Genomic DNA, 257 nt, shown 5'->3' on the forward strand with positions numbered 1-257 from the left:
AAATGGGAAAAAAGGGGAAAAGGGAAAAATGGGAAAAATGGGAAAAGGGGGGGAAAAGGGGAAGAAAAGGGGAAAAGGGAAAAGGAAAAAACGGGGAAAAAGAGAAAAATGGGGGAAAATGGGGGAAAAAAGGGAAAATTGGGGGAAAAAGGAGAAAAAAATGGGAAAAATGGGGGGAAATGGGGAAAAAATGGGGAAGAAAATGGGGAAAAAATAAAGGAAGAAATTGGGAAAAATAAGGGGGAAATTGGGGAAAA

The sequence above is a fragment of the Corvus brachyrhynchos genome, unplaced genomic scaffold (assembly GCF_000691975.1).
Source record: "Corvus brachyrhynchos isolate BGI_N302 unplaced genomic scaffold, ASM69197v1 scaffold891, whole genome shotgun sequence".
NCBI classification, from domain to species: domain Eukaryota; kingdom Metazoa; phylum Chordata; class Aves; order Passeriformes; family Corvidae; genus Corvus; species Corvus brachyrhynchos.